This window comes from Amphiura filiformis, chromosome 4, assembly GCF_039555335.1.
Source record: "Amphiura filiformis chromosome 4, Afil_fr2py, whole genome shotgun sequence".
Classification (NCBI taxonomy): Eukaryota; Metazoa; Echinodermata; class Ophiuroidea; order Amphilepidida; family Amphiuridae; genus Amphiura; species Amphiura filiformis.
The window spans coordinates 6,120,574-6,144,910 of NC_092631.1; the positions used below are offsets into that span (position 1 = coordinate 6,120,574).

A 24,337-nucleotide genomic window follows, 5' to 3' on the forward strand; every position below is an offset into this window, starting at 1 on the left:
GGGAGCTGATCCTGGCTATGAAGATCAATTGTGGAATGTCTAGGGTGTGCGCTTCTTAGCTGCAAGTGCCTGTGTTGTTGCTTAATGGTTTGTGGAATGATAATATGTGGCCGTAGTTGTCAGTGACAACCTTTAAAGTGTGCTGAGACTTGTGGATCAATGTCTAAGCCTTGTGCCTATGTGTAGCGCATTATAAATCACTGCACTTTTTTTTTCTTTTTTTTATTTAAACCTATTTTATTCTCTAATTTGACAGCTCGATGAGATGAGTCATTGTCAATTGGTCAATGAACTGAAACAATCCCTTTTATTGGTCAAATTGTGTGTGGTCATCGCTGGCGACTTGATGCAGTTTTACAGTATTTTGCTTTTCAAAACCACCTATAAAATCTGTGTTTTCTTTCACGCTTGGATCAGGGACTGTCTTTTGGACTTTGCAGGAGAGCATTAAATAGCTCTTCTGAGGCCTTCAAGGAGAGCTGTTTAGAGCATTTACAATACAATGCAAGGAGAGAATGGTCAACTAAGGAGAGCTAAAAATCACTCTCCTATATCAGATTTAAGGAGAGCAGTAGAGAGTGATTGCTCTCGCAGTCTCGCTCTCCTCAAAAGGCAGTCCCTGGACCCTGGCGGATGCTTACAACTTTCATATGAGTGCCCCCCCCGGGGGCTGCGCATAGTGCCGTCAATTTGTCAGGAGAAAAGAATGAAGACAAAGTCACAGTGAAGTAAGCATGGCCATGATTGATGGTACATGTACTAGCGCACTTTAGGTAATCAGCGCCCGACAAGGTGGATTAAGGGTAAGTGCGTTTGACCGGGCCCAGGGTCCTAGGGGCCCGTGAAAATAAAGAAAAGCAAAGAAAAGACATCTCAGGGGGCCGTAAGGGGACCCGTGCCTTAATAGCTCTCAGCGGCACTGCATGTGATTATGTACTCGGGTACCTGATTGAATATTCGGGCAGGAATCCGGGTAGCTGAAAATACAAAAACAAATTGAAAAAAAAGAAGAAGTTATAGACCCTAAATTACTTGTTAAATTCAAGGTTAGAAACCGGAGAAATACTGAGAAATATAATTCCATTTGCTTCTATTGAACAGACAGGGACACATTGAATTAGTATGCATTGCTAGCTGTTCAAAATAAGCAAAGTAATTATGTACAACTGTATCAAACTTTGAAAAAAAAATTAGCATTTTTTTTAAGTAGCAGTAGTATTTCTCTGGTTTCCAACCTTGAATAACAAGTGATTTTTTAAAATCATTTTCGGGTACTTTGTCCCGTAATTTTGACCCAGGTAGGCCCCCAGGACGGGCGGGAACTCGGATACCCGGGAATTGCAGGGACTGCCTTTTGAGGGGAGCAAGAGCAACTGCTCTCTATTGCTCTCCTTAAATTTGATATAGGAGAGTGCTTTTTAGCTCTCCTTAGTTGACCATTCTCTCCATATTATAAATAGTCTAAACATCTCTCCTTGAAGGCTCCAGAAGAGCTATTTAATGCTCTTCTCAAGGGCTTAGGCAGCCAGCCGTGTAGGGAGTGTTTTACACACCCAAATTCCAAAAGACAGTCCATGGAATTGGTGAGAGCCTTTACATGTACCATACAAGTTGATCGAGAAATAAATCTAACTATCCACGACGACACAAAGATAGAATGTGGAACTAGTGCCGTACTATTACGCTGACTTTCCTATTCGTCGAGGATGACAATTTTGACCTTCTCGTCTGTTTACAAACAGAGAGGTAGACAAAGACCGTTCCACTTGTCCAAACACTCAAGTATCAGAAGGATGGTCCACAATAGCATGATTCACGTAACACGAATAGGGATTAAAAAGCTGTCAAGTAGAACCATGTGCTTCTTTTGTCCAATTTGCCATCAAGATTTCGCATGGAAACAGTTCAGACCCAGAACATGATTATGTCAGAAATTAATAAATTGTTCTGGGACTGATTATTCGGACTAGTGTGGAACTATAACTACTTCAGTCACTCGATTGTCGCCAATTTTCAAACGTATACAATTATTTGTGAAGTTTAATGTTAGTGTTAGTTTACCAAAATTTATTTTGATGACTTATCTGTATCTTTAGAGCAAAAGGCGAAAAAGAAAAAACGGGAATGGAGAAAGAAAAGGGGAGAAAAAATGAGGGTGGATAAAAAGAAAAAAATGGGAGGAAAATAAAAAGGGGCGAAAAGAGAAACAAAAAAGAGGGCGGAAAAGGAAATGGGGACCTGAGAAAAAGGAAAGAAATGGGGCAGAGAAAAGGAAAGAAGACACAGGGCGGAGAAGAAAGAAAGAAGAAACAGGGCGGAGAAAAAGAAAGAAGAAATGGGCGGTGAAAAGGAAGAGGAAAATGGGCGGTGAAAAAACAGAAGGAACTTGAAAAAGAAAAACAGAAGAAAAAATAGAAGAGAGGAGAAAAGAAACAGAAAACACTAAGTGTCGAAGAAGAACAAAAAATACAGAAAAGAAGGAAAACCATAGGAGTAGATCCCGGGGTAAATTCCAGGGGGGATGGTCCATACAATCATCCCCCTCCCCTCAATGTTGACGACTGTATGTGAGTTTCTGACAAATTAACCTTGTATTAGGCTATTTTTGTCCAAAAAGTGCATTTTTTCACGCTTCGCATGAATTTATTCCATTTTTGCACCACATTTCAATAGTTTAGCTTCAAAATGGCAACATGTTTTGTGCGCTTCGCGCGCATTTGTACCACAAACTTATTATGTTGCCAAAGGTGCTGAATTCACTATACTTAAAGAATTTTTTTCCAACCCCATCCCTCCAAAAAATGTCAAAAAGAAATCTATGCCACTGAGGAAAACGGTCGTGGGGAGTATTTTTATAAATAGGTCAAAAACTGATGACTTTTCAAGGGGTAGCCCCCTTAACACTTTTTTGGCATGCTTTGGTGGGGCGGCAGGGAGAGGCTTTGCCTAGGGCGGCAATATCCTTAGGAACGGCCCTGCAGACATGTCATTTGAGCAACTTTTTCGGGGCGCTATTATAGACGAATCCAAATCCACGCATTCCTACACCTGACTAGCAGCCTTTAGTTAGGTAGCCGTCGGCTACAACACACCCAAAATGTGAAATGATTCGGCCTTGGCGGAAATTTTAAACTGCATTCCATCACCCGTGTTACACCTTCCCCGAAAACACAGGTAGACAAAAGAATGATTATACAACACAATACAATTCCCTTTGGCAAAACACACACTACATGGTCTATTCGCTGTTGAAGTGCCATATAATAATCGGATTAACTGCACGCGGTATCTGTGCATACACCATATCAAATGCTACAAATGGATGTACTTGCGAACAAAAGGACTATGTATGAATAGATGCGAAGGGATTATCTCTATTGTATATATTATTCTATTAACCCGCCTCGTCCTTGCATCTTCTCTTATAGTTCTCTAGGTGTTAGGCGGCTTTTATTTGCACTCAAAACACCAGGTTGGTGCTAGCGGCTACCCAAAGATGGCCGACCAAATCCTGACCATGACTTGGCTCGTTGGATTCGTCTATACCCATCGACATCATGATCAGTGTTGTTTACTTTCGAATTTCCATTGCTTTACATGGTTTCATGTTTCACTGATTCTGACGCATTTTGAGATAGCTCCACATTCTATCCTCATATCCATCGTCGATCAACATGCATTACGTTTTACAACAAATAATGTAAGGCCTTTCGCACTTGATTATTAGTTTCCTGTTAAAGATTTTGAAAAAGGGACGAGGTGACTTTTAATTATTAATTATCTTTTATTTTCTTTATTTAGTTTTCTATTACAAGCAACTATTGACTCGTTTTGACTAGAGCGCCAGAGCTGGCATTTAATCATTTCACAACAATATTTGATTTTATAAATAAGTGAAGGTGGAGTTGTAAGTACTCTTTGTTCATTCATCATTATTGTTGATATTATTAAAGTCAGAAAATGGCAAGTAGAAGTAGATGAAAGTTATTTTAAAGGAGAAAATAAGAAATAAAAATAAAATAATTTTAATAATTAAAATTATTTTGAGAGTTTCAATTTTGGGCGCAGGCGGTAAACAGGAAACTAATAATCAAGTGCGAAGGGCCTAAGCTAATATTTTATTTTTATTATTTATCACTTGCACTTCAGTGTCCAGCTGAAGTGAAATAAAATCAAATAAAGTTACTATAAAGTTAATTAAGGTAGGGACCGAGTCCGGGAATTGAGTCCCGCCTGGGTAGCGATACCCGAAATTCCAAAAAAAAAAAAAGAAAAAAAAAGAAAATTCCGGCTTTGTAGTGTCCCTGGACCTAGACCTAAATGCTAGGATCATTCATGGTTGACCTAAAAAAAAAAAAAAAAATTCAAGATATTTTGTATTTTTAATATGAAAATTGATACTTTGTATTCATGTCATACTCTATTAATGATATCAAAATGCATTCAAATTCATGCATTTTAAATCATCTATGCAATTTTATTTTAGGTCAACCATGAATGATCCTAGGCCTAGCTCCAGTGACACTACAAAACCGAATAAAAAACTTAAAAAAAAAAAAAAATTTTTTTTTTTTTTTTTTTAATTTGGGTACCGGGTACCCGCCCGAAAAATAAACGGGTACCCGGGCACAAAATTACCCGAAAATCCCAACCCTAAAGTTAATGTTTTATTACTTCTGTGGACCAGGTACAAAAAATGTACACGCTGGTGAATTGCGATCGCGTAGAAGTGGCACGGTCACCTACTACGCGCCGCGCCGATGACCAATGGGTCAACCGGCTTGTTGACAAGTGCGTTGATCAGCCAATCAGTGCGATTGTTTATTTCTTCTGTGTGTGCTCGTCTACGCTTGGCGCACACCTTGGACCACCACGGAAGTAATAAAAAATTATCTTTATATGGCACTGAAAGGAGTATTTCGTGATCCTAGCATCCTCAGTAGTAGGGGGAGGGGGATCCGGGCTCATTTCTGTCATTTTCCGTGTAAATCGCCCCCAACCATCAAATACACAGAAAATCACAGAAATGCTGTGTAACTGCTGTGTAAACCTCCACTCTTCAAATCACAGTAAAATCACAGAACTCCCTAACCTTAGTGTCATTTTTCAGGGCAAAATACAGGAAAAATTCCACAAAAAAATTACTCAGGATTATACAGAAAAACAATTTACACAGGATTACACAAAAAAAAAACACAGGATTACACAAAAAAACAATTTACACAGGATTACACAAAAAAAATTCCCTGCATTTTAACCCACCCCAATCCAAATTACACAAAAAAAATTCCCCTGCATCTCAAATAAAAAAAAATTGATATTCTACACAGAAAAAAATCCCCCTGTATCTCATATCCTGTCTTCAACTATTATGACCTTGAGCTGACCCAAGTAGGGGAACAATCAATTTGTCTAACCGGAAACCTAGCCTGGAGGCAACTCGCAAATCCTTGACTAGCACACTTATGTACACTGTTGAGTTGCAGGAAGTGAGACGAAGTGGTTTCATGCTAGGCGGGAAGAATCCAGTTTGTTTTGTTTACTATAGGCAGAATGTCTATCTAACTCCAAACCTATAGCCTGGAGGCATTTACATTTTTATGTTTAAGGATGGGTATGATTATTCATACTGAAAGCATCATGGGTAATTTTCCTTATGTTTAAGGATGGGTATGATTATTCATACTGAAAGCATCATGGGTAATTTTCCTTATGTTTAAGGATGGGTATGATTATTCATACTGAAAGCATCATGGGTAATTTTCCTTATGTTTAAGGATGGGTATGATTATTCATACTGAAAGCATCATGGGTAATTTTCCTTATGTTTAAGGATGGGTATGATTATTCATACTGAAAGCATCATGGGTAATTTTCCTTATGTTTAAGGATGGGTATGATTATTCATACTGAAAGCATCATGGGTAATTTTCCTTATGTTTAAGGATGGGTATGATTATTCATACTGAAAGCATCATGGGTAATTTTCCTTATGTTTAAGGATGGGTATGATTACCCATGATGCTTTCAGTATGATTATTCATACTGAAAGCATCATGGGTAAAAACAGTTACAAACATTGTTAAGCCAGCAGCCCTCCACTTTTTCCAGGCTTGGGACTGGATATGTTTGTTTCTGACATGCTAGATCCTTCATTCCTATTAGAATCAATATATTCCATAGGTTCATTGCCTGTGTCGGTATATGCGTGTGTATCAGTACCTTTCATTTTAGTTTGTGTTAACACAGAGCGCGAACTGTACCACAACACAGCTAGTTCTTTGTTCTCAGCCAGACATTCAAGGTCAAAGGTTCAAACTGTGTGATTATTTAATTTCCTGAGGGGGTTATGATTGGAATGAGTGTAGCAGAAATGATATGGAGCAATTATTGAGTGGTGGCGGTATTTCACTTTTAACATTGTCAAATAAATAAATCTTGAAATTTATCTACCAGTTTAAATTTGTCTTGGTAATTTTCAACGCATAATCATGTCTTTTTTCCCAATTGGTGGTTCATTCATAACAAAATCTATCATCTTTTCCAATATTTCTATTTCTTCGGTTCTCTCAGGAAAAATCCATGGTGGTCTCATACACAATCTCATCCTATATCTATCTTTGTACCAATTGACAAAACACAACATTAAGTTAACGGCTTGATGTCTAATCTTTTCTCCATTGTACCCACTCGTTGCAACAAACAGGTTTTTGAGACTAGTACCATTCCACATATAAAAATCTCCTTTGGAAGAGTCTTCCAGTTGTTGGAATATTTCATCATCAGCGAGCTCAAAATAAACCGAATCTGCCATTTTTTATTCAAATAAAGATGATTGTAGCATTTTGGATTTTTACTAGTGCTCTTTTGGATTCTCCCGAGAGAAGAATCAGGGAGCCAAACGCATGACAGAAATTTTAAAAGCCTACAACGATGCTAAAGAGACAGAATGAGTAGGTCGTGCAGAAATAAAAAAACCTCTTGTGATTATTAATCACAAGAGGTTTTTTGTTGTAGTTTACCACACCCAGTTTAAAATGGTTGTAATCAAGTAGGTTACTACAAATGCGGCGTATCCAGTAACTAAAGGATCCTGTCCAGCACAAAATTCCCACGGTTCTCTAGGTACACCATCTTTGTATCTACCTTCTGCTTTTACTAGTCCGTTTTGTACCAACATGTTATATCGCTGGATAATTGTCATCAAACACCATCTCAGCCTTCATTTTGTTTTTTCCTCGTCGTAGTACCATCTCCAAACACCGCATGGTTTTTTTTTCATCATCCCACATTTCTTTCCGATACTGTGAATACGCTTTCAGGTTCTCAACCCAGTTGTCATCCGTTAGATTTGGAAGATCCATTTCTTTTTTATTTGTACAAAACGAACTTAAATTCTATTTTAGGCAGAATGCTGTTTACGACTTCAGAGTATCTTGGAGGAATTCCATCGTTTTTTTTTCCCCGTTCCTCTCCAACCTTTTCAGCTTCCTTTCTGATCTCTTTTTCTCTTTCAGCATTCAACTCTATCAGAGATGCTCTGGTTCTGTGCTTGATTCCAGCTTTATGTCCCCTATAGTTCTCCATCTCACGCAGTACGTGGTGGAAATCCTCGTTGGACACCAGTCCATCTTCCAAGGCTCTGGAGACGAGATCATTCACCGTGTTCAAACTGGACTCTGCGGTTCTTTTGACGCTTTCGTGCTTCTCGACCTTCTTCATGGTTGCTTTTCCAAGAGCCACGCATGCTCCACTAAGAACACCTCCAAAAATTGCTATTCCTCCGAGAGGAATGCTTACAAAAGCTCCAACACCCGTGGCTAGAGTTCCGACAGCTCCGTTCCGCTTCCAACTGCGATTTGAGTCCTGCTACTTGAGCCGTGTTGTAAAACACATTCCAAACTGTTTTGTATTTTCTCCTTAGTTGATCTCTTTGGTCAACTTCCTTTTCGAGTGAGTCGCGGATTTCGGATATCTTACTTAGTCGAAATTGAACTCCTTGATCCTCTCCCTGTGGAAGATCAGGGTACATTTGCGGTGCTGTAGGTTTTTTCATCCTTTTATTTAATTAGTCAATTAGAACTTCATCATCCGTAAAGTTTAAAACGTGGTGTTGCACGAAGTGCTGGATGATCTCCTGTTTGCTGAGGTTCTTTTCGTAAAAACTGAGAATTCCCAGCTGATCAATGTTCATGGTGATTCCGATCAAATTTGCTAGAGAGGATATCTCGTACATCTCCCTACGTTCGCCGTTAACCCAAAAACATAAATTATTAGAGACGTACTCTATCGAAAAATGATTGAGGACATTCGAGTCGATGGTAACTGACGAGAAAAAATATTTTCTGAGACACCGTTCGTTATCCTGAAACTCACGGAGTTAGCATTCCATAAGATGGTTATCCGCTTGATATTCCTACCGGTTTGAAATTCCATAAGGACTGTGGACATAGCATGATCTTGTTTTGCCGAAAAGGAAAGGTTCCAGGGTTGATTGATGGAATGTGGTTCATTGAAATAAATTTGCAGTGGTCTACTTAGTCGCATAATTCTCAGATCCTTGCCAGGATTGGGTAGCATTGTAAAAATAGCCCCGGTGATTCCTATTTGCATCGGTTTTGCGTTGAACGTGGTGTTTTGTCCATCTTTGATCTCTATTAGCTTGTTCTCATCCAGATCTATATTCTTCGTAGGTCTAATCGAAACGTAGTGCGTTCCGTCTTCGTTCATCCACACCATGAATCTGCCTAGAACGTGCAAACTTGCGTCGTGCTCATGTCGAATTAAATTGTCCACGTACAATTTAGTTACAACGTCCTTATCATCCGCCGCTGTTCCCACGTTGGTTATTTTTTCCTCACCCATGTCTAGAGGACCCGTCATGAATCCTCCGGCTGTGTTCAACTTTATGCCGTTTAGATAACTCGTAAGCCTTCCGACTTCCGCCTTTGTGACAGCGTCTTCAGGATCTGTTGCTTCACCTAAATTTGTTATTTTTTTCCTCCCATATTAATCCTTCCAGTCATTCTTGCCCCAGTCTTTCTGACGTAGGTTGAAAGATCCTGGACGGTGTTGTCCGAGGGTGGCTTAGTTTTGAATCGTGGTCCGTAAATGCTCATTTTTCCTTTTATTTTATTAGCAATCGTAAATCCAGAGGCTGACTGTGATTATTTAATTTTTCCGTCCCCCAACTCCACACAACCCTGAAATCGAAATTCAGCTCATGAATTACCGATCGAGTTAGCGCTATCATATCGGGCTTGTCGTACCTCTCGGAAAAATATCCTCCGAAGGGCTCGGTCGAGAGAGGAACGACTCCGAGCAATCGCGAACCGCGAAGTACACCCTCGTCGTCGACATCCAGATTCTTCGAAATATTCAATTCGCCCAAATATATCTCGATTCTTCTCGGTGAGAATTCGACCGCGTAATCTCCCTCGTGCTCTCCGGCCATCAGATAATTATCCAAATCAGGCCATGCATTTTTAAGGCGCGCGAGTGCGATCGCGCGCATAGAGCCCACCTTAAATCACTTTACCGAAAGTGACGATTTAGAAGCGACCTTGTCACCTGAAGTGAAGGAGTTTCCAAAGTTGCAGCCTTCAAATTCAGCCTTCAAATTCATCCCCGTAATATTCTTCACATGCATAAAATATGTAACGAAAATAGTACTGATGACCGTGTTCCTATAACGTAATTAAAAAAGTCAAATGTACTGTCAGGTCGTAGTTCACAAGCAGGTCAACAATGAAAAGGTCAATTTGCGATTCGCTGATAACCGCGGTGTTTCCATGCCGTAGGTTTCCAAGTCTAGTGAAAACTGAAGCTCCATTGCGCATGGTACCAACACACATGATTGGCACTTGTTCGCGGCAAATTTTGACGACTTTCTAGTGAATTTGAAAGTGGCGATTTCGAACTGATTTTTCGGAAACTACTCTCCAAATATCTAACTAACAGAGTTTAACGGTGAGTTAAATTGTGCACACGGTGAATAAATGTAGTTTTTTGTACATAAAAATGTTTGGTTAGATGAGATTGGAGGGGTGCCTTGCGCAAAAAGTGAGTGAAGTGGCACTTTGTGTAGTACGAATTTGGCGACTTTTGCAATTGGTGAATATAGTAAACATGTTTTACGGGCGTGGTTTGCATAGTAATTGTTGGGGGAGGGGCTATGGGGTTTATGATTATGTACGAAATAATAAATAATTTTATGTATTTAAGCAGTGTATTTATGTTTTATTTAGGCCCTTGGTTTTTTTTCTTTACTTTTTTCTTTCCTTTTTTCCTTTTCTTTCTCCCTTCCCTTTTTCTCCTTTTCTTTTTTCTTTCTTTTTCTTTCTTACTCCCTTCCCTGTCTTTCTGTACATTGTAGTCCCACATTCAACACCAATGCTTCTTATCTGAATATCAAGTGCAATAATTCAAATAGCCCACCTAAACTTCTTACCGAGTGCAAATGATAGCACACCTAAAATCCTCACCGAGTGCAATTAACAGCACACCTGTAGCTCGCCTGACTATTTCCAGGAGTGCGATTTGTAGCACACCTGCTGTTTTTCAAAATTCATGCCCTGCCAAATTCCCGCCCCGTTATTCGAATCGATTCCGAACAGATTCCGCAATTCCTTGGGAAACCAGACTCCGTAGTCCGCCGGAACGGTCATGACGATTTTTCCCGTCTCTTCGCTCACCGCAAATTCCAACCCGCCCAGATCGTCCGAAATCCACTCAGTCAGACTCTTAAAATTCCACAAGCCCGGAGGAATTTTAAGAGTAAACGGAGATTCGTCGTTCAAGGAATATCGCCAGCTCAACTCTCTCTCCACGTTGTACCAACCCACTCGCCCCGCGGCGCTCTTGATTCCGATCTTAAGACCCCCGCCCGAGTTGTCTATGGGCGCACCCAGCCCGTGCGTTCCTTCGCTTTTGATTCTGACGTACATCCTTTTATCTTTCAATAAAATGAGAACCGGAGGAGTATTCGAACCGACGCACAGATTCAGTCTGGTGAACCAGCAGATCCGGGTGAACAAAAAGGGAAAATTTTACGTGAGATTCCCCAGCCTGTGGGAAAAATACGCGCTTCCCAGAGTCACGGAAGCTTCCGTCTATTCCGATTGGCTCTCCAATCAGATGCAATTCTGGCAGAACCAGCTCAACTTCGCCGCCTGGTGCGCTTACTTGCCGGGATGCGGCGTTTCAAAGGAACTCCTCGGTCACGAGGATCCCACGATTCGATCCACGCTCAGATTTCACGCTGCACTATCAGATCAGAAGGATCCTGTCCGAGATGAGCTGTCCGCTTCCCTCTAACCCCGCCTGGAACGCTACGAACAACGGGATCGACACGACGCCTCACGAGAGAATCTGCTCCGAATTGAGTCAACCCGAGAACAAATTGGAGGCAAAGTTCGATCCGTGGAACGGAATGGGTACGCCAAATTCACTCGAACTTACCACGAGGATTTTAGTTTGAAGACGAACGACAAAGTAGAAATTGCGAAGATCCGAATCTGACCGATTTCACGGTCTTCGTTCCCGGTCACGTAAATTTTCTCGGTAACAGTAGGGACGCGACTTACGAGATCTGGATGGACCAGCAGTTCGACCACGATCCGGGTATAACTGACAGATCGATTCGCAAGGGCGATTCAATAGCGGCGATCGGATCTTTCGCTTCGGACGTCTCCCAAGGAATTCTCCCGAGCCGGAGTGTCCAGAATAAACGACAGCATCAGAACCCTGGTCTGGGCCACCCTCGGAAGCCAGGCTCAGACTCGGAGCAGCATCCTGGGTTCCGGCAAGGCGTTCGACGCGCAGAAGCAGTTTTTGGCGAACGTCGAGGACGCGATCGATTCCGCCGTGAATCTTCCCGATTCGATCGACAGGTATCAAAAGACCCTGCAATTTGCGCGGAGCAAACTGGATTTCGTCGTGGCTCACGGACTCTACCTGATTCCGAGCGACATGGAAATTTAATAGGAACCGTAAACGGATACAACAATCTGATCCAGATCGCCACACCCGACATGCGAATCGGACTCAACTCGGAGGTGAACGACGAACCTCTTGCTCTCGAGCGTTCGCTTCGCGGAAAGCCCGTCTTCGAGACGCCTGTTCCGCTACCGTCCGTAATAGAAAGCCCGCCTGTTTTAGAAGACATTCCTCTGGCGCACGACGAGAAGAAGCTCAGTATAATTTTGGCAGCTGCCGCGGTATTTTTATTTTTCTGGATTTAGAAAAAATTTTAGTGAGAGGACTTTTTCTTTTTAGCAAATTCCGTCACCGTGGTGTATAGCAAAAATCCGACGGCCAGAGCGAAAGTCCACAGATGATCGGCTAAAAATCCGGCGACGCTTCCCGCTGCTTTCAGACAGAAATTCACCACGGCTCCGATGACTCCCGGAAGCGCTATCAGGGCTTTGTCTCCAAGTTTCAAAAGGAGATTGGCTATTTTCTTGAGCTGATCCTTAATCCAATCGGTCCAAGTTTTAGGCTTTGGTGGGGGTTCGGGTCCTGGTGATGGTCCAGGTTCAGGACCTGGGTCTGGTTTAGGAGGACCTGGTTTTGGTTCTGGAGGCTTGGCGTAATCGCCGTGACCCATGGACTTGGTGGCTAACAGAATACCCTCGACGACAGCCGCTACCGCCAATCCCACGGCCGTGATCAGAGAAACTATGGTAACACCCTCTTTTCTAAAGAGCTCTCGAATTTGATCTCCCGTGCTGCCGTCGCTCTCTATGAAACTTTCGATCGATTCTCTCAAACGCCGAAGCGAATTTCTGACCTTGGCATCCTGGTCCGCGATGGCTTTGTCAAACTCTTTGATATCGCTTTCAAGCTCTCTAGCTCTTTTAGCATCTTCTTCGCTGACAGGTAGCAGAGGCTCTCCTTCATCACCTTCGTAAGTTGGGTTAGTAAAACTGACCGAACCGCGCCCTTTAGACTTTAATTCTTTCAGTTCAGTTTCCTTTTCATTCCTTCTTCGGACAAGGTGCTCATAGACATCAGACAGCTTCTTGAGTTGTCCTCGTTCGGTTAAAAATTTCGGATTTCTTCGTGATCTACAAGAGGATCATTTGGCAATTCATTGGCTAAACCTTCCATGTCTTGGTTTGTTTTTTGAAGACCCTCCAAAACTCTTTTAGTGTTGTTTGGTCTACCAGCGGGTGTAGTGGTTAGGGGTGATACATCTCTCGCACTAGTTGACGCTTTTTCGGCACTTTCCTGCACTTGCGGCGTTGATCCTCGTTTGAAATCCTTGATTCCGAGACCTATTTTGACAAATTGGGTACCTCCTGGATCTTTGCCTTTGATTTGTTTAGCTATCGATTCTAGGGGTAAAATTGCTCGAATTTTGTTTGGTTAACCAAACTTGTTTTTTTCTGTAACTAACTTTGATTCTTCCGGTTTCATCTACCGCAAAAACCGCTTCAGTAGCAAAGGTCGTTCCTTGTTGCGTGTATCCTAAGCGTTTCACGTAATCCCGAAACTCATCCCTAGCCAGTTCCGCCTTTTGTCGATTCAATGTTTTGACGGTTCTCCTCAGGGAAGGACTGTCTTCACGAAGTTTTAATAGATCGAGTCGATCGTTGAGATCTTCGATGGAATTTCGACTCTTGTCGGAAACGAAACTCACATCGGGATTTTCCCAACCGACGCTTCCTCGTCGTCTCTGACCCTCCGCTTGTATTTGCCCCCTCCATAATCATCAGCGGTGTACCGCCAACTGCTCCCGTGGTATCACCGACCGATTCTTCCCAGCGTTCCAGCGAATTTCTTCTCGAGGATTAAATTCACCAGCCATGTTTTAGTTTTATTCTACGTATAATAAAAAGATGGCAGCAGAATACGGATACAAGTTGAATCCTTACCGTCAGCTTCGCAAAACGACGACATTCAAGGATTCCCCTCGAAGCGTTCGAATCTCGCAGACACTCCGACTCACATAAAAGAGAACCAAGTTCTAACTGTGAAATTTCCGAATTTAGGCAGGGACGACGTGATCGTTCCGGGAAGCAGCAAGCTCTCGTTCAAACTCGCTCTCACTTCAACGGACGCCGACAGGACGATCGTGAACAATCTCGGTCGCGTAATCGTGAGCAGGATTGAGGTTAAACTCGAAGGACAGAGTGTCTTTACCCTGAACGACGCCGACGTGTGCATGTGCTACCAGGATCTGTGGAAGACCGACAAGGAGAGAAAAAATGCCGTGTATCAGGGCATCCAATCGGAAACCGTTCGAAAATTTAGAATAAACGCCGGAGACAAAGGACAGAATGTCAAGGGCTCGGCAATTGCCGAAAACTACGGAGACGTGTTCTGCATCCCTCTGGACTTTGAGATGCTGAGCTCGCACAATCCCTTCTTCCAGCACGAGCTGAAGGACAGGCTGAGCTACGAGTTGACCTTTAACAGCCACGGAAACGTCGTTGTGAGCAGCGACGCGACGGCCAGCTACAGCGTGAGCGAGAGTCACCTGGAATTCGAAGTGGTAAATGCTCCCGACATAGCGAGAACGATCGAAAATCGACTCAAGGGAAGGAGCGTGGTCCTGTACGACAGGGTGGTGAGACACAGCAGGAGCCTTTGAACAAATCCGCAAGAATTTGGAACTTTTCCTTGGCGCCGAGTGCTTATAGCATGAAGGGAATTTTAATTTTGTTTGTAGATCCGTCGGATGCCGGAGGAGGAGCGAGCTACAAGAGAGACACGGAAAAATTTTACAATCCCAAAATCAAAAGGGTGTCGGTTACCCTGGACGGAATTCGAACCAGCTGTACAGCATCGGTATGCTTCTCACCAACATTTTAGGGAGATTCAAAAACATTTTGCAGAGGGAAAGCACAGACCCATTCCTCACCTAACCAAAGCGCTGGAGCTCGCCGACATGGAGCTGGAAGACTATCTAACCACGAAGTACGGCTTGTGGTTGGACATGCGGAGCACGGACGACCCCGAGCTTCACGGTTCGGGAAGAAAATTAAAGGGAGCCAGTCAGAGCATCCAGATCGAGATCGAGAAGAAAGCGAAACCGCGGGCGACCTCACGGCGTACATCTACTACGTTCAGGACGCGCGGCTGCACATTGAGAACGGAAAACTGGTCGAACCCGTATTCCAATAAAAAGAATGTTTCCGAAGTTCGCGCACACGGCAGTAATCTCGGGCAACACAATGTCCAGCAAGACCGAACATGTTTTGAATTTGTTAGAAACGGAATATAAAGGGTTTTTTACTTATATTGTGATCATTTGTCCGAATTGGTCTAATAATAAAACTTACACCAGCAGAAATTGGATTTTTGACGACCAAGTTTTCAGGGTCGATCCGAAGGAATGGTTTCCCAACAGAAAAAATCAGCTGCAATTAGCTATAGAAATTTTTTTCGAGTGCATAGGAAAGATGGATGACTCTCAGGTTCTGTTTCTGATCGACGACAGCATAGCCGAAGAAGGAATCGACAAAAAGATAAGCCCTCTGAGAGAACTCGCCTGTTCCGGCAGACACAGTAACTGCTCCCTCTGGATGCTCACGCAGGCTTACGTGGCAATTCCAAAAGATGTCCGAAGGCAGGCCCAGTGGCTGAGCACCTTCTACTGCAAAGACGAGGAAGATTTCACAACCGTAATGAAGGAAAACGGCGTGGTTCCCAAAGAAAAACGCGAAGCGTTGAATAAAAAATTAGAAGAGAATCAATATTCCAAATTAATTTTATTTTTATATCCGCCCAGAGGATTCGAGTACGTTAGATAAAAAGATGGAAATCGAAGATATCGTCAGCGAAGTAATGACCGATCTGCCCGCTGTGAGCGAAGCGCAGAGTCCTCCCGTCCCGGACGCGTTCGAGCAGGACTCCGTCGAACTGGAAAAACTGAGGGAACGGCTGATCGCCGTGGCGGAAGCGGGAAAGAGCAAAGAGTATTTGAAAAAGGAGATAACTTCAGCCGAAATCGATAAACTCGATCGAAAGAGTCTGATGAGACTGTACGGCAGATACGAAGCTCACATGGGAGGGATAGTAACCAAATCAATGAAAAAACACTTTATCACAGCTTACGTAAATTTGGTAGGAATCTTCCGTCCTAAAAATTTGACGATTTCCGATCGCGATACGCTGGAAGCGTCTTTGTACGCGGGGCCCTTCATTGATTTAGCTCTGAACAAATGGACGTGTGGAATGTATCATAAATTTGGGCACATTTTAGCTCCGATGGAGGCTGCCCTGTTAACCAGTAACTCTCTCGAGAGAGTCGAAGTTCCCGAAAAAAATTCCGAGGAAGAATCTTAGGAGTTATTCAGTGGATATTTAGGTTTCTGAGTAATTTCTTTTGGATGCTGGAAAAAATGCTGGAAAGGTTTAAGAAATAAAAAATATTATAAAAAAGAAACAAAATGTCTGGGTGTATTGCTCAACACCCGGTTTACAAAAATTACGGTGTGAGGGAAAACGGAGAGATTTTGAATTTGAAAAAATTTCGAACGTTGAAACTTACCATGAACAACATGGGTTATCAAACCGTTACTCCCTGTGTAAATGGTAACAAAAAGACGTTTAATGTTCATCGATTCATTTATGAATGTTTCAAGGGAGATATACCGTCACATCTTCAAGTTGATCATATTGATAGTAATAGAACAAATAATGCTATAGACAATCTTCAGCTACTAACACCATCAGCTAACGTGCGAAAAATTTCAATCAAAAGGGGAGGTTCACCAATAGCAGTCTTAGTTACCTGCTTAGAAACCGGCGAAAAAGAAAACTTTAGAAGTTTTTACGCAGCGGAAAAGCTTTGAAAATTCACACTGCTACTATTTCCAAAATTGTTAAAAAAGATGGTCTAAATAAATCGCAGTCAAAAGAAGATGGTTTTTGGTACACTTTTGAAAAATCTGAATAAAAAATTCAAAGAAGCATATTCTTCTTTGAATTTTTTGAAGACACTTGAGCAATTTTGCTAAGGTGTTACCCAAATATCTGAGCAATTTTGCTAAGGTGTTACCCAAATATCTGAGCAATTTTATTCAAGTGTTACTCAGATATCTGAGTAATTTTACCCAGATGTTGCTCAGGTGTTACCCAAATATCTGAGCAATTTTGCTCAAGTCTTACCCAAATGTTACCAAGTCTTTTTTCTTCTAATAAAGATGAGCGAATCAGCAAAACCGGCGAAAATAACGGCAGAAGTGAGCCAAGCAAAACCCAAAAATCCAAAGAGGGTTGCCGCTGGAAAAAAAATTAGCCGAAATCCAAAAAGAAAAATATGCAAAAATTAAAGCCTTTGAAGAAGAGCAAAAAAATTGTCCAAGAAAATGAACCGTCCGAAACAGATATTTCACCCGAGGAAGACGAATCTCCTTCGGAAAATTCAGCGTGGCTGAACCCGGTTCTCGCCGGAGGAGCCATCGCGTCGCCGGAGGAGCGGTGGCGTCACGGATATTCCACCAGCTGACCGCTCCAAAAACAGCCAAAAGCCCGCCCACCTGTCCACCTCTGTCCCCCAAAAGTAAGCCAAATATCGATCCTTCGCTAATTTTTAATTAGATAAAAGAAAGATGGCAGAAACCAATCCAAACGTAAAAATGATCGTAAACGGTGCGTATCACGCAACAACGATAAGCCTCGGTATATGGGCTAACTCGTTCGTTATGAAAAAGTTCCTAAAAATGAAGCCGGCTAATCTCTCGCAGCTCGACGCGGAGGATATCGGAAAGTTGATTTTGAGCGTCTATTCGGCTACGATGCTCAGAGATTGGCTCGTGAATCAAGGAATTCTTCCGGATGAAATTATGGCTTAAACATTCTGTCAAGGTAGACATATTAAAAAAACCCTCTTAGCACAAATTGTGCTAAGAGGGTTTTTTGCGTGAAAATAAAGAGAAAATGGCGTCAATCGCATTCATGGTTGGTGGAGCCGTGGTTAACGCTTTGGCATTTTCAGGGAGCAATTATCTGTTCAACTCTCTTAATAATTCGGAAGAACGCAAAAGACACGATCTTGCTCTTGAGAAACTTCAGCACGACCGAGATTCTTGGAATTTAGCGCGTCTTTCAAGAATAGATTACATTAACGATCAATTAAAAAAACAGGGTCACGCGGAGAGAACCTTTTCGGACGTCGATGACGCGATGAGACAGTATTATAATTTAACGGGAATTTTGATGGATTCTTTTCCACCCGAACCACAACTTTATGATGGAGAGTATCTCGACGAAGATCAAACAAAATCGATCCAAAATGGGGAGTTAGCTTTGATCGGACTGGGATTGGTCGGAACCGGTGTGGTCGCTATCAAATACTTTGGATAAAAGTATTTGGGTGGGAGCTGAACCTCTAATCTCAGGAAAATCATCGAGAGTTACGGGATAATTTCTTCGTTTGAGTAGGTAGAAGAGAACGTAGTGAATATTGAAATTATTTCTTTCGGGTTTATTTTCCAGATAAATTTTCAGTATATTATCAAGATCGCGTAACAAATTAGCTCGATCGTGCCAAAAATCGACGGGAGAATTGCCCGTAATTTTGTAGTAAATCTTGTGAACGGCTTTTGGGTCTGATCTCAAGACTTTTAACAAGTCTTTTTTACTCGGAGGGGACTCGAACAATAATTTTTGTTCGTTCAAATTCGTAACATTTCCTTGATAGATTTCGATGTATTCTTCAAACTGGTAGGTCTTGGTTTCGCAGTACTTTATCGATTGTCGAATTTGGTCGATGTTAACTCGGGGTGAGTTCTCGTTAGGAAACACGTCATTTTCCAAACCACAATCATAACACACGTCGTCCACCATGTATTCTGAGTTGCAATTTTTACATTTTGACGGAATCCTTCGCTCCACTCGTGCGGGTTCTTTAAACAACCGAGTAAATTCGGTACCGTATAGGTTGCAAATCGGTTTCTTGCTCCGAAGGCGGGTTTTCTTTTTACACAATTTGCAAAAACAACGCTTGTATTTACTCGTACAATTAATTTTGTAACAATAAAAAAATCCCCTTTAGACTATTTTGTCTAAAGGGGATTTTTTGTTGGTTACCTTGGGACGGTACGTCTAGTCTGAGTCTTCATCTTCATCTTTCCCGACCTTGTCTTCCCCGGCCTTGTCTTCATCGCTGCCATCTTCATCTTCGTCTTCATCTTCATCAACCGATGGACAGTGCTGCGATGTTTTTATAGGGCATTGGAGGAGGTCTCGATTTACCGGTTCTGGTTCTTGTCAGGGGTTCGGCGCCCTTGTCCTTTTGAAATATGACCTGTATGGCTCTTGGTTTCACCGATATGATCCTACCCATTTGATCAATGTAGATTTGCGGAAGGTGCCACGTTACTTCTGCGGTGAGAGCGACATTGTTGATATATTCGCTAAGATTGGCGTCTGGAATTTCTGCCCACCCAGCACTGGGGTTATCAAGGTCTTCAGAAAGATAAAACCTACACCCTGGAAACTTGTCATCCTTTTCATTCAGCTTGCACACAAAGAAAGGAGGATCGTCCAGCTTGGGCTTCTTGATTTCTATTCCTTTGGAATTTTTAGATTTTTCCATCTGATACTTCCAAATGCTAAGGCCCTTGATCTCCTTTTCTCCAATCGTATCATCGGCAAACGCGCTGCCCTTTTCCTTTTTCAAAAAATTGCGAACACGCGCGTTGACAAGGTTGAGCGTTGCAAGATGTTTCATGTGATCATCCGTCTTTTCAGAGTTGTGCGTTATGCAGCAGATGGAATATTCCATGTTGTCTGAAAACAACTTTTTTCCTATTCCAAAACATTTCATGGGAGGACTGGACATAACAAACGGTTTGGTATCTTTTCCATCCTTGTAGTATATTGGAATCTTGTAATAGATAGAGTCCGAATTTTTGATCGTAGCCTGTTCCAACGGACCATGTCTTAGTTTGCTCGGTTCAAAATCTTCTGGAAAGATTGCATCGTTTGGGGAGGCTCTTTTAAATGACATTTTTGTTTGTTTTTTATTAGCCGGGATTTTCTTAAACTCTTTTTTTTTTTTTTTTTGACGGGATTTTCTTAAACTGTTTTTATTTTCAAATCGGGGCTAAAAATAAAAGATGGCTGAAACTAAAATGTCTAAGGTTTACTACAGTCCGAGAGGGTATTGGAAGGGTGTTTCTGCAATAGACAAGCTGGCGAAAGAGGCTGGAGTGACGAAAGAAAAAGCTAGAAATTTTTTGAAAAAGCAGACTCAGTGGCAAATTTACCTACCACCTCCAAAGTACATTCCCAGAGCAAAATTTAACGTAAGTGTACCTAATGAAGTTCATCAAGCCGATTTGTTGTTTCTCCTCACGACAGACCGAGTAAAGGAAAAAAGCTTTACAAGCACGCGTTGACTGTGGTGGATGTCGCGAGCAGATACAAGGAAGCTGAGCCTCTGAGCTCGAAGGAATCTGGGGAGGTGGCTAAGGCATTTAAGAAAATTTACTCTCGAGTTTTAAAGTGGCCGAAGCTTCTGCAGGTCGATCCTGGAAGAGAATTCATGGGCAAAGTGAACGAAGTGATAAAAAAGCACAAGGTCGATATCAGAAGAGGGTTGCCTGGTCAACATAGAGCTCAGGCAATTGTTGAAAGATTCAACAGAACTTTGGCTGAAAGACTGTTTGGTCATCAGTACTGCATGAGGAAATACTGATGGAGGCTCGTGGTCAAAAAATGTGAGGTCTACCGAGTGGGTGGGTAGGCTTCCGGATGTGATCAGAGCTTTGAACAGCGAAGAGACTCGACTGATAGGAATGAAACCGGTTGATGCTATCAAGAAGAAAAAGATTGAAACGATGTCTTCAGCTCCACAGAAGTTGAAAAATGAGATTGAAATTCCAGGTAACGTGAGATTGAGATATCTTTACGCTCCCGGAGAGTTGGAGGGAGGTGAGAGAAGATGCATAACCGATCCCATTTGGTCTCTGGAAACTTACACGGTTGATAGTATCGTGAGGACACCGGGTGATCCAATTTTGTACTATTCGTCGACGGGAGCACCAAAGAGAGTGTTTGTTAGACAGGAGCTTATGATAGTTCCCGAGGGTACACAGTTGCCTCCTGACAGAGTTTTGAAGTAAAATTTCTTATTCAAGTTTTTCAACACAGTAACCGTGTGCATGTGTGTGAATTTTGTCCTCAAGTATGATTCGTTTGTCATCGTGCGGATCTAGGGCAACTTTGTTGATGGTTTCAGTGTACACCTCGTGCTTGTAACTCCTAATCACATTCATCTTTCTCATTAGAGGTTTCTCATCGAAGAGACAACGCTCGTAGTCGTCGAAGGTAATTTTTCTTTCAACGACTGCTTTTTTAACACCCTTACATCTCTTTTCCTCTTTTCCCTCATGCATTCTGTAAGAGTACAACTTTGCTCTGAGACCAACAAATCCGGTGATTTGCTTTCCTCCGGCTTCGTCTTTGAACATGCCGGGAACTTTTTTGTTCTTTCCGGTCGGAATTTTCGACGGATGATTGACTGGGTAGTTGGATGTGTCAAAAGCTTTTCCACATCACCCGAAATGTCAGTGTAAAATCCTCAGTCTGAATTTCATAGGTCAGTGAGTCGGTATCAGTCATACAAAGCTTTGCCCTTCCACCATACTTCCTCTTGATGTAATTGTAGTGGAAGTCATACATCTTTGTCTTTGAGATATCCAGGATACTCATTCCGAGATATATCGGTTTGTTGAAGTACAGTTTGATTTTTCTCAAGTGAATCGCTACAAGGTTTTCATCAAAGATGGTGTATCGGTCGAAGTTGGGTCTTGAAGTTAATTTCCGAATTTTGGCTAGGCTAGTTACGAGATGAACGTTCACTCTGTTTCGAATGTTTTCCATCGTTTTCCCAAAGACGCTGTTGTTCATCAATTTGAAGAAATCCTTCTCAAACTCCGATTTAGCTTTTGTTCGAAGTCTGGTATTCTTGTCGATGTATGATTTCATGAAGGCTTCCTCTCGGAATTTTATCCCTCTGTGAATCTTGGTCAGTTTGAGACCAAGCTCCAAGTACTGCTTCAGAGCCTCGTGGTGGACGACGTACTTTTTCTTGTTGTTTAGATTCGGAATTAGTTTTTCCACTTTGTTCACGAGGAGTCTTTCCGGAGCTAAGGGATAGTCGTTGTGGTGGTCGTGTAGCTCCTTAGGGTATTCCAGATCCACTTCAAGAATGCATGGGGTTTCACCCCAGGAGTCTAGCTGTTTCGGAGTCATCCACTTGAAATCACCGACCGGGAGCGGTTGACTCATGGCCCATCCGTAGAGGTTGTTTGCGTCGAGGTACTGAATGAACTTGGACTTCTGAGTGGAATCGAAATCGGATCCCATGTATTTGTTGTTGGCTTTGGAATGTCTGGTAGATATCATGGAAACCCCACCTCTAATTCCTTTTTCGATCATCATAGCCATGTCATAATCCGTGAGGAGTTCCAATTTTACACCCGTTGTTTTCAGCATGGCGTCGTAGGACAATCCAGGAGCCGTGTAATACCAACAAGGATCCAGTTCGTAGTTTTTCAGGCAGACTTTTCTAAAATTTTCGAACACGTCGGCTAAAAGGAGAACGTCCGACTTGAGATACAGATCGTGGTACTCCCTCATGGTTTTCATCTTGAAGGTATTCCAAACATTCTGTGCATGCTGATAGTCCTCGTCGGAAATTTCCAATTCGTTGAGCTTGGAGTAAAATGCTTCTTTGGAAGGGAGACTGGTTTCCTGAAGTTTCTCGAGAGAGTTGACGTGATCGTAAGGGTATACTCCTTTTCTCAAAAGAAGTTCTAACCTTTCATCTTCAAAAAATTTTGAAATTTCAGAAAATTTTGAAAGATTCGCTACGAGTTTATCCAAGCCAGCAGACAGAAACTTAAAGCTATCAAGAAACCTGATTTCATATTTGATATCGACCGGTTTAATGCAGTGTAAGTGAGCTGCTCCTAAGAATTCTTTCTTAGGAAATGACACATCAGCTACAGTTGGATTTTTCTTGTCTTTAGGGGTTAGAGGGTCTTCGCAAATATAGCAGTGAGTGTCTTCCTGATCGATAGGATCTCTTTTTGGAACGAAGGAATTTACCACGATTTTTTTGCTAAAAGAGATGTACTTTTCCTCGTTGTTTGGAATACAGTCAATTTCACCCTCTGTCTTACCAAGATTTTTGATGAAAAGGTGGGAGTCATAACCCAAAAGGTTGTGAAAAAATACCGGAATGAACTTTGGTACTCTGTAAGCAAGATTGCACTGATTGTGAGCAGCTCCTCTGAATTTTCCAGTAAAGTGACAGTGATCTTTAACGGTGTTACTTGGGGTTAGAGATTTCTTACAAATATGAGTGTGTAGACTTCTCGTAGATCTTTTGTTCTTTGGGACTAATGATCATATTTTTTGCATGTATGTATGGATTGTTTTCCAGTTTCCAAAACCTGTCGTAAATTTTTTTAATGTTCTCCTCAAGTTTGTTCACGAAAATTTGGGATATGTCCTCATCCTCAGATTGTTTGGTGTATACAACCGGATCTTGAGAGTACACGAAATCATCGAAACACTTGATGTAGTAGCAAAAGCCCGAAGGTTCGTGCTTTTGGTATTTTGTTGTTTTTTGAAGAACTTCTTGCTGCCAAGTTTGAATCGGTTTCGTAAAGGATTCAAAGTCGGCGTAGATGACAAATGGGACACTCTGTGACTTGAAAAGGTGTTTAAAATACTGAGTTGGAAAATCACCGTCTTTTGTTACTTTAGGCATTTCAATTTTCACAGTCTCATAAAGATGGCAGAGATCTTCATGCACTGTTAGACGTTCTTTGGAAGTGAAGGGTGTGTAGCAGTTTTTGCAGTAGAAGTGTTCTACTTTCTTTTGGTTTTAGTCCATGCAGAAGTCTGCTCATGCTCTTAATCACACAATAGTGCTTGGTTTCATTGTTTGAAAACAAAAGAAGATCGACGTGATGCTCTCGACCAATGTGGGGGCTCTTTCTTAGGGGAGAGATAAGATGTTCATACCTTGCGTCTCTGCACGAACCCTTTGGAGTAAATCCTGCTACATTTACGGAAATTGTTGGATTGTTCCTTTCAAACTTGTCAATTTCTGAAAGAGGGGTTGGAAATGTGATGTCATCCCAGTTGAGGAGATCCGCTTTTGCTTTAAGCTTTTATCAATCCGCTCTGCATTTTGTCAACTGGATTGAGGGTTCGAGTGACAGCCCACTTGAAGCACTGATCATCATCATTTTTAAGATTGATGATTGCTTGCTTTTTGGCTAAAAAATCTGGAAGTGGAATAAACGCAGCTCCTTGCATCGGTTGGTACTTGACCATGTGAATTTCCAAGGATACGATGGACACA

At 42.0% G+C, this 24,337-nt stretch overlaps 1 protein-coding gene across 1 annotated transcript in view; it reads right to left on the reverse strand.

The window, feature by feature from the left end:
* LOC140150509 (uncharacterized) overlaps window positions 1-24,337 on the reverse strand; it is a 48,426-nt gene that overhangs the window by 21,145 nt on the left and 2,944 nt on the right. The gene's annotated exons all lie outside the window — the stretch shown is intronic.